Source organism: Protobothrops mucrosquamatus, unplaced genomic scaffold (genome assembly GCF_001527695.2).
Source record: "Protobothrops mucrosquamatus isolate PMUCROS unplaced genomic scaffold, P.Mucros_1.0 scaffold1174, whole genome shotgun sequence".
In the NCBI taxonomy this organism is placed as follows: Eukaryota; Metazoa; Chordata; class Lepidosauria; order Squamata; family Viperidae; genus Protobothrops; species Protobothrops mucrosquamatus.
In genome coordinates, this window is record NW_015387388.1 from 178,035 (window position 1) to 188,456 (window position 10,422).

Genomic DNA, 10,422 nt, shown 5'->3' on the forward strand with positions numbered 1-10,422 from the left:
CTGCTCCAAACACATGCCCTCTCAAAAGCCGCGGCAATGGCATCCATCACCTGATGCTGCTCACGTGACCTGCGCCTCAGAAGCTCCCTAAAGAGGGTTCTTCTCTCCCCCCCCACTCCGTAAAGGATTCGACTGGAGCCGGAGTTGTGCATGAGTTCCGGCACCTTTTTTTTTTTTTTTACAAAAAAAGCACTGGGTAAAAGGCATACCAGAACAGCAAACACAGGAAAGGAAATGAAGGATTCCCAGAATATCTGCCAGGCAAAACTTTTTCCATCCTTTTTAAAGCCTTGAAGCTGACTTTGAGATTTTCACTGAGCATCAAAGTTACCGCTTATAAGAGTCTAAGAAAAAGCATTAAGGATCCTAATCAAAGCCTTGCTGCCCTATCCCTCCCCCCTAAAAAAGGACCAACTCATGAAGTTGATGATATATGCAATCTACAATATTTCCTTTGGTTTCTATAAGTGTTATATATTATTGCTTTAAAACCTGATAATATTGTTTTGATTAGAGCACATCTCCTGTGTTTATGTTTGTGAAATTCTAATACCAATTGAACCTAATGAGAGGATTGCCAAAGGTAGAACATCAATTAAGTTGCACTGTAGATTATTACTTTCTGTCATTTGCATTTGATACTTGTTTTGCAAACAGCTAAATTATCTTTATGCAAAATAATATTAAAGCATGATGGAATAAGTTTTTATCGGAAGGAAGGAAGGAAGGAAGGAAGGAAGGAAAATATCTTCTCCGCAGTATAATATTCCATTAACATGGCGGTTGTATTTTATTTGTAAAATGTTCATGTTTTCTATATGACTTCAATTATTCTCAGATTCTTACAATCCTTTGATTTTGGTCGTGGTCATATAGAACAAACTTTCTTGCGGCTCTAGTGGCTTCTGAAAAGACTGTCAAGGTTCTCCCAAGAAGAGGTCATGATGTGTTGGAGCCCTGCTGGATGTGGTGTCACTTTTGTGTGGATCACCATTTTATTATTTTACTCTTGCTTATCCATTTATATATTGGGAGGGGGGGTTGTTCTATTTATTAGGTTTTGTTGAATTTTCTGCAAGCCATCTAAAGTCACTTTGGCTGAGTTTCGTGGCCATACAAATGTTTTAAACCTTCCCATATACCACTAAAACTCTTCTGTCTGTAACTTTGACTGGGCAAAAGTGCATCATCGGGCAAACCTTTTTCAAACAAGGTGCTTCAAATGGGTTAACTTACAGAATGTGTCCAAACTTTGGGAGCCATGACTCCCATGGAATTGAAATTCAGCAAATTTTGTAAAATATTTTATGACATAAAATTATCATAAAGAGCATTTTATGACATACTACAAAATACCTTAAAATATTTGCTGTGCTCAACTCCTAATGTGTTATATCTTCTTAAATGTTTAAGAACTGTTCAAGTACATTAGAAGCTCTGCCATTGTTGAAGTTATTGAGGTATCTGGGAAGGAAATTGTCTAGTACATAATTAAAATCAGAATAGGAAGAAACGTTTTAAAGCCATTGCAATGTTTCAGAAACACTGAAAATTTTCTTGTCCTTTAATGTCCTCCATTTCAACCAACTATTACATGGCTGTATTAATTCCTGAATATATCTCGTAGTGGTACAGTTTATTCCTAGGAATACCATTTAATTTATTTGGATAGCCCAGTTTTACTTACTTAAAGATACATTTATGTATAACTTTAACAGCAATTCAAGAACAGTTGAATTGTTTTTTGGGAAAAAAAAGAGAGGTTGTCAGTTCCTATACTATACTAACTTGGAAGCAAGGCTTATTTAGTTCAATAAGGATTCATTTTCAAGAAAGTTTGGATTAAATATTGGTCCTTATTCAGATCAATCATAGCAACTTGGTTATCACTTATTTTTTGTTATTTATGTACTTGGATACAGTGAAAATAAAATGTACAAAGGTTTTGACACTTCTTTTTTACTGTGTTTTATCCAACCATATTTATCGCAAGAAAATCTATATATGTGCTCAAAACCACCCATCAATTATCTTTTGGTTTCTTGTTACAGTGATAATAGCACAATCATATTTTAAAATTATCTAAGCCACAAAGATTAGAAACACAATTTCAAGCCTACTACTGCTGAGTGTACAGAGGATATACAGCTTTGTGATATAATCCTTTGTACATCAATCAATAATTCAGATCAATTTATTTAAGGTCAAAGACTAGTACAGATACTAAATAAAATTTAAGACAGAATTAAAATACATTTGTAAAACAATCTAACCGGCTTCTAATATGTGAAAGCCAGGATGCAGCCTATATTAAATTTTAATTAAACGCTAAAATTATATTAAGTGTGATATCTAAAATTACAGCAAAGAAAATGTATCTATTAATATAAGTGAAGTGGTAATATCTAACACTCAAATGAATTATAGGGATCCTATGTACGCATCTCCCATAGAATTCAGTGGGAATTCAGAGTCCAGAATAAGTGAGAATATTCAGAATTCATTAAGAGATCGATACGATCCATCTGGACAATTTGTTTAACATGATTTCTGCCACTTTGTAAGGCTGCACAAAATTATGCTTGCGTAATTTGTTCTCTTCAGATATTTTGCCACTGCCTCGGAAACGAGTTTCTAGATCTACGGAACTCACTCTTGTATAAAGAACAGTTGCTGGAATTGGGTATGTCTAATTTAATGAAGAGAAGGACAAGGGGTGACATGAAAGTAGTGTTCCAATATCTCAGGGGTTGCCACAAAGAAGAGGGAGTTAAGCTATTCTCCAAAGCACCTGAAGGCAGGACAAGAAGCAACGGATGGAAACTAATCAAGGAGAGAAGCAACCTAGAACTAAGGAGAAATTTCTTGACAGAACAATTAACCAGTGGAACAACCTGCCTCCAGAAGTTGTGAATGCTCCAACACTGGAAGTTTTTAAGAAGAGTCTGGACAACCATTTGTCTGAATTTGTATAGGGTTTCCTGCCTGAGCAGGGGGTTGGACTAGAAGACCTCCAAGGTCCCTTCCAGCTCTATTCTATTCTATTCTCTTTGACATACTGTGCGCAAAAGCAGTTATTGATTCAAGGGAGCTCCCTATGCAAGATGTTTGTCAGCTGCATCCTTTGTTTATATCTGTCTAGAGACCTTGCACAACACCACTAGGCCTTATAGGGTAAATAACTTTGCTAGTAAGAATTTGGGCTTTCTTTTTCACTTTCTTAGTACTTTTTCCTATTCTTTTTCTCTTCAGTTCAAAGTTAGTATTGTTTGTATTCTGTTCACAGTTTCTGTAATAAAGTTATATGTTTTAAAAAAAACCTGTGGAATGTTATTTATTGCTTTAAGATTGTAAAAGCCCAGCCTAAAGTGGTAAGCCGGCATTTCCAGTATACTATACCGACAAATTGGCAAGCAACAGATATCTTTGCTACATCTTACTTCCAAGGAATTAGAGACTATTTACAAGGTTCTTTCTGCTACCATTTTAGCATCACAGCAATCCTCAGGCACAGATTATACTGGCAGAAGATCAACAGACAAAGTCACTCAGTGAGCTTCACTCTGAGTGGGATTTTTACATAAGTCTCTATGATCCAAATCCTACCTTTTAAGTAGCATAGCAAGTTTAAAATCAACGGAAGCTCCGCACAACACCACCCCCAATTCCCTGGAACCCATTCACATTCTCAAGAGTAAACTGTTTAGCAAAAGAATATACAAGTCCTACCCAGAAATCTGTGAAAATAATATCTGTGTACATATTGGCTCCTCAGATGACCTCTTCATTCTGCCTCCAGTACCTCCACATTTTGTAATCTAAGTAGGGCCAAGCAAACATTCCAAGAGGTTGTCATATGGGTGTCATATTGCCACATCCCTTGCTCATCTGGGGGAAGAGAGAATGCTTCCTTTAGCATTGTTCGGGATAACACTGCACGAGCATCCTCACACAGTATTACTAGGTAGATTGCTAACCCTCTAGATGTTTGATTAGCCTGGTTTATCAAGAGCTGTTAGCAGATTTTAAACTACCAGCCTTTACTTCAGGAAAAAAAAAGTAAAGCCCTCAGAAAGGTGACTTCTGGCCTCATGGTTTGGTTGCACATTAAAATGGTTACTTTGCATATTTACAATGTGAGACGCGGAAGAACTGCTACCACTTAAAGCAGAGGTCCCCAACTTTTGGGGCACCAGGAGAGAGGTTTTTCCACGGACCGGAGGGGCGTGGATTTGTGTGCTGCCTGCATCTCGTGGATGGGGCTTTGCTTGTTTGTGCGGCCCGGTTGCTGGCATGCCGCGGCCCGGTACTGGTCCACGGACCGGGGGTTGGGGAGCCCCGACTTAAAGGACACAGCACTAAATTAGGATTACTTTCCTATTTGAGTTCAAGAATTCAAAGCCATCAGCCGCTTCTTATTGCAGGTTTCGTGCTGGTTGACGTTATTTTCGTCTTAATGTTTAACATCCACTTGAATTGTTCAATGTCCATTTTTATTTTCACAATTTTCCCCTTGTTCCCCACTTTCAGCACTTTCCATATATCTGAAACATATTTTGGTCTGTTTGATTCCAATCTTCGCTCTTGCCTTTCTAACAATATATTCTCTGTGTAAATTATACATAGAGACAATATTCCTGCTTGTTTCATTCCCGTTCTTATTCTAAATCACTCTGTTTCTCCAGATTCAACCCTTATATCTTATTCATTGTAAAGTTTCCTCAGAAAAAATAAACACAATATGACATTAGAGAATTCTGTCTCTCCAAATCCAATTCTGCATAAAAGAACCCAGATTGCAGTTAGTGTTCTATTTTGACAGCCTGTTCTAATCTCTTACTATTTTAAGCAAGAGCTTTCAATTTCAGTTACTATTCAGTTACTATTTCTATTAAAGGAATGGGCATCTTTTCTGATTCTCCACTCCCCCAAGTCCCTATTCAGAAAGAAGACTGCTGAAATCCTGTGTGATTTCAGTAATGTTGGGGTGTATGAGGGCATCTTTTAGAAGTCCAGCAAAGATTTGGCACCCATATATCGGGTGAAATATTAGATAAATTACCGTATTTTCCGGCGTATAAGACGACTTTCTAAACCCTGAAAATCTTCTCAAAAGTCGGGGGTCGTCTTATACGCCCAGTCGTCTTATACGCCGGAAAATACGGGTATTCTATTTTATTCCTTTACACATGTGGTTTGGCATATTACTCATCAGGTTTTCTCCCCCCCCCTCTCGCTCAAACTCTATATTTTAACTGGAAAAGTTAGGGGTCGTCTTCTACGCCCAGTCGTCTTATATGCCGGAAAATACGGTACTTTTTCAATATTGAAGATGAAGAATTATTACTGGTACTGAACAATGATGGTCAAAAGTTACCCATAAGATCCAATGTGGTACCGCTGTTAAGATACTAGGTCCATATTTAACTCCACTTTTAAGCATGGATATTTACTGGGTGACTTTTGGTAGTTATTCTGTCTTTGTGGAGATAAAACAAGTCAGATTTATTCCAACTTTTTTGAGCGTTTAGGAAAAAACCAGAGTATAAATCAAAGAAATAAATATAATTTTGCTTGCTGATAATTCTCTTTCAGTACCTTGTAATATAAAACTTCACATATAACTTAAAGCTTGATCCAGAAGATTCTTTCAAAATATTATTGTTGACTTCTAATTAGCTTTTAAGACAGGCACAAATTTGCTGATACATAAAGCTTTTCCTTTCTGATGTACACATCGGTATTTCTCAACTTCAACAATGTTACAATGCATGGACTTCAACATCGGCTTTGGACTGATCTACATAAATCTTTATGGCTGTACTTCAGGATGAAGTGTGTAACATAAGAACAGATGTTGCTACTACCTCTCAGAGCCTTTATTTCTGACCCGTGACAAAACAATTGTGGCCGTGCTGATGAACTATATCAGGTGACTAAGATGAATCATTTAGATAACTTTGACTTGTTGAAGGAGTAGGAGACTGAGACTTATGGTTTTCTCAAAGTGATTTTCAGATTTTAATCTCCCTTGTTTGTGAATGTGAGGTGATGACATTGCAGGACAAGTTGTGAAAAGTTTTATGGGAATCAGGACACTCCAGGCATGATGAGTATGGTAAAATCCTTCCACCATGACTTTTTAAAAGTCTTACATTTGAAGTCAGATATTAAACTGATAAGAATAGATACTACACATGATCTTAGCCAAATGGCCAAGAAACAATGATGGCTCAACGTTTAAGATGCCTGTCTTTTCTTTAACTGCTGAAGGGAGCAAGAAACGAGAAGAGACAATGCGATGGCTCAACATTTAAGATGCCGGACTTGTCAGTTGGAAAGTCTAGCAGCCCAGGTTCAAGATCCAAGTGCCACGTGACAGGGGTGAGCTCCCATCCTTGCCCCAGCTCCTGCCAACCTAGCAGTTTGAAAGCATGTAAATGCAAGTAGATATATACATTTACCACTTCAGTGGGAAGATTAACAGTGTTCCATGATGTCATGCTGGCCAAATGACCACAGAAATGTCTTTGGACAGCACTGGCACAATGGCCTTGAAACTGAGATGAGCACCGCCCCCTATAGTCGGCAACAACCAGCAGAGTAAAAGCCCCAGGGACTTCTTTTTTTCTTTTCTTTTCTTTTTTTGACATTTGACGTAAATACAAATGTAAAAAGAACATACTTACATTGACATTACGAGTCCAGACATCTCTGATCCAGCCAGGATCTTTCATCAGTGGAATCTAGAATTCAAGATAAACATTTAATTAACACCCTAGTGACATAGTAATTACTTAAAAGGGGCAGCAGTCTGATCTGTGGAAGTGTGAAGTCTTCCACACTTGCATGTCTTTATTGGTTTCCCTGTGAAAATCTACTGAAATAGATTTCCTGAGATCTCTGCCATAGGCTTTCAGCTCCTCTCTATGAGAACATTGAGTTGGTTGCAGATTTGTTTCCCCGGTGAATTACTGAATGGTTTTCTGTTTGGAACTCCAAGGTCACCTTTAACATTGATTTGAAGGCTCCTGATATTGAAAACATGCAGGGGGGTGGGACAGCAAAATTGCCCCATTTCTCTACTTGGCCAATAGAGGTGTCCCACTGAATTAAAAAAAAAAAAAAAGCAAACATCCTGAGCTTAAAGACTGGTGGTTTTATCTTAGTGGAAATCAGTTTTGCTTATTTAAGATGGAGCACCCCTATTTTGGCAATCTTCCATGTCTCTTGCAACCTCCTGTGCTTTTGAGAATGATTTTTTAAACAGTTGGAATATGGCACAGAGGGATGCTTTAGAAAGAAAAAAAATAACCCAGTACCATCACATAACTGCACAAGCATGAACCTGGAATTTTATTTTTCCCCTGTGATAGTTCTGTATTGACTGAGTCAACACAGCTGACTATTTGTAACCTTCCAAGATAGTTTTCTGCAGAGTTAATACTACAAATGCTTTTATATCACATGGATTGCCTTTCCATTTCACAGTGACCCCACCACCATTCCTTGTAGCCATTAAGTCCTCAATATATGACTCAATATATGCACATATTTTAATATGGCTATACTTTCTACATTCATGACATTTCTATCCATATGCTGGACATTGTTATCCATACTGCACCAGCTACATTGTTTGCATAAAGAATGAAGTGTTGCCTTACAACTTGTAGTAAATAGAGATTAAATGTGTCAGAGCCAGGAACCAAGAATGACATGAGAAGTTAACTTCAGAGAAGTTTTTATTGTTGTTCACCTACCAACAGAATCTTGCCAGACTAAAGCACTTATCTACATATTAGATATACTCAATAAACAACTAGGTGCTATCCACCTACAAAATCTTCCTACATATCAAGGATTCTAAGCTATATTGTCTCTTTGAGAAAGAGCCCCTCTCTCCTGTAACTACAGCCCATCGTAACGCTTGTAATAAAGTTCTGTTGATATCCAGAAGTTGAGTGTATATGCATACAGTATGTTATTCTATACTATGAAATAGAGGAAAGAAGATTAGGCCTTCTAAATTATCATAAAATAAAATGAATACTGGTTAAAAGTGCCATTATCAATAACTTTTTACAGAGGCTTCCAGATTATTTATTTATTACATGTTTATCCCACCTGTCTTACTTTATAATTTACTCAAGGTAGCAAACTTACGTAATCCTCCTTTCTCTTATTTTCCCCACAACAAAAACCCTGTGAATTGAGTTGAGCTGAATGAAAGTGGTTGGCTCCAAGTCACCCAGCCAGCTTTCATACCTAAGGCAGAACTAGAACTCACAATTTCCCAATCTCTAGGCCAGCCATTACATATACAGTACACTGTTTTTTAATATTAGTGTAACAGTTTCACAACTTTTGAGCTGGTTGCTAACCTATAATTAAAAACAAGAGCCTTAAGTAAGCACAAGGTGAAATTATTTCCTTAATAGTGTACAGGAAGTAATTTGATCTGAACATCATTTAATTAACAATCCTACAGCAATACATGGGAGACTACTGGGAGCCATTCTGCAGAACTATCAAAACTACTAAAATATGTAAGATAAAATACTAAATTAATATCAACAATATGCAGAGACGGAAGTATCAATAGGTCACCATAATAGGCCAGGGGCTTCCAGTCCTGGACTTACTACCATTTGTTTAGTGACTGTTTGAAGTTAAAACAGCACTGAAAAAAGTGACATGACCAGTTTTCACACTTATGACTGTTGCAGCATTCCCATGGTCATGTGATCAAAATTTGGGTGCCTGGCAACTGGCATGTATTTATGACAGTTGCAGAGTCCTGGGTCATGTGATCACCATTTGTAATCTTCCCAGCCAGCTTCTGACAAAATCAATGGGGGAAGCCAAATTCACTAAATGACTGCATGAATAGCGGACAAGCGGGAGAGGGGGGCTTAAGTAGTAAAAAAAGTAGACTGTACAGCTTTAGATTACGTACCATTTCATCATAAAGCTTTTGAATAAAAAAAATGTCCACTATTTTGTGAAAAAAAATAGTGAAGATAATGTGAAAAAAGTGGACTGTCCACTCAAATAGTGGACACCTGGCAACCCTATTTACTTAACAACTGCTGTGATTCACTTAACAACTGTGGCAAAAAGGTCATAAAATGGGGCAAAACTCACTTAACAATTGCCTTGGGCTCACTTGTGGTAAGCCGAGGACTATCTGTAATTGATGTCATCTGCTGGCTAGGTGGGGACTTTTAAATATTCTGCAAAGATAGCCATTGTCTTCTTCCAGGGGAAGACAATTGAATTGGATTCAAGGGGAAAGGAAGTGGTTCTCAGGAAGCCTTGGTTGGGAAATATATTTTGTCTAACTAGGCCAGGGCTAGGCAACCTTGGCTCTTTTATGACTCGTGGACTTCAGCTCCCAGAATTCCTGAACTAGGCCTAGAAATTCAAAGCCCAAAGCCTAGAAATCCTGAGGGTATTGAAACAAGATAAATTTGGCAGGGGAAAGTACAGACAGATGTGTAAAGAATTTCTTATTTCTTCTAATTGCTGCTTGTGTTCTCTGGTGTAGCATTAATCTGTACTCTTCCTTCCTCTGTCCTCCTTTATTTTGCTTGCTCAGATTAATGATAATTAGTTTTAATAGGCAGTTCTCAGCCTCATGTAGCTTGAAACAGATGACATATGTTTCTAAAACAATCCTTTGTTGCCTTCTTAAAATAAAGATCCTTTATTTTCGGGTTAAGCCAGCATTGGTCTTTTCCTAGTATCATACATTCCGAAACACTTTTGGGTTTGGCTAGTCTGACTAAAAGGGGGAAAAAATGGGCTGTTTATTTGAAACCTTATTCTTGGGGAAAGCAGATTTCCAGTTCTCCCCATTTAAGATCAGATCATCAGGTACTGCAACTTCCTTCCAGAGTGCAATACTTTCACCCAGGGAAATAGCCATATCTCTGACCTCAGTTGGGAGAGTTCAAGGATAGTGATTTAGGCATAGGTTTGACAAGATTGTGTTTGTGATGGATAACTCCACTTCCTCCCTACTACAGTGGATTGTTTGACAAATGAAACATTTTTCAGTCCTATTGATTCCACGCACAAACATTAAACAATCCCTTTCAGTGTTTCTCAACCTTGACCATTTTAAGGCATGTGGACTTCAACTCCCAGAATTCCACAGCCAGCATTGCTGGCTGTGGAATTCTGGGAGTTGAAGTCCACATGCCTTAAAATTGTCAAGGTTTATTTATTTATTTATTTATATTTAAACTTCTATGCCGCCCTTCTCCCCAGAGGGACTCAGGGCGGCTCACAGCATGTTAAAAAAACAACACAAAAAAACATTTCCCCTATAAAACCAATTAAAAAACAAATATATTAATGGCTGTGTCATATTTAAAATCTTTAAAAAATTTTAAAATTATTCCCTATTTAAAATTC

General features: G+C 37.6%; 1 pseudogene; it reads right to left on the bottom strand.

Annotated features, from left to right (window-relative positions):
* Positions 1-6,108: 6,108 nt before the first annotated feature.
* Positions 6,109-6,227, bottom strand: LOC114922876 (annotated as a pseudogene).
* Between the last annotated feature and the right edge of the window lie 4,195 nt (positions 6,228-10,422).